The 369-nt window shown below is 33.3% G+C and overlaps 1 protein-coding gene across 1 annotated transcript in view; it reads left to right on the top strand.

Annotated features, from left to right (window-relative positions):
* The window catches only part of LOC119591039 (protein sidekick-1-like), a 14,197-nt gene that overhangs the window by 12,292 nt on the left and 1,536 nt on the right, over positions 1 to 369 (top strand). The gene's annotated exons all lie outside the window — the stretch shown is intronic.

Raw genomic sequence — 369 nt, forward strand, 5'->3', positions numbered from 1 at the left:
GTGATTGCAAAACATAAAGTAATATAAGAATATGGTTTACAGATCACCTAAGTATCTCGGCTTAATTACATGTTGTATGTCGCCTGCCTATTTCCGTTAAATTAATGGAAATTAAGCAATAAAACCAAAATGATTAACTTGCAAAAACACACAGTAATTAAGCCCCATCCATATATTCAGGCGATCTGTAATTTACTTTAGTCCTCCCTCTCTCTTCACACTGACACACAAATCGACAATACGCCTCACAAAATAACTATCTGTCTGATTAACTTTCAGATTAATTATCACCTTAACTGTCCCTCTAGCTTATTAAGTATCTATCTCTTAATTATCTAACATTATCAGGTTGTAAACACTCGAACTACA

This window comes from Penaeus monodon, chromosome 28 (assembly GCF_015228065.2).
Source record: "Penaeus monodon isolate SGIC_2016 chromosome 28, NSTDA_Pmon_1, whole genome shotgun sequence".
Classification (NCBI taxonomy): Eukaryota; Metazoa; Arthropoda; class Malacostraca; order Decapoda; family Penaeidae; genus Penaeus; species Penaeus monodon.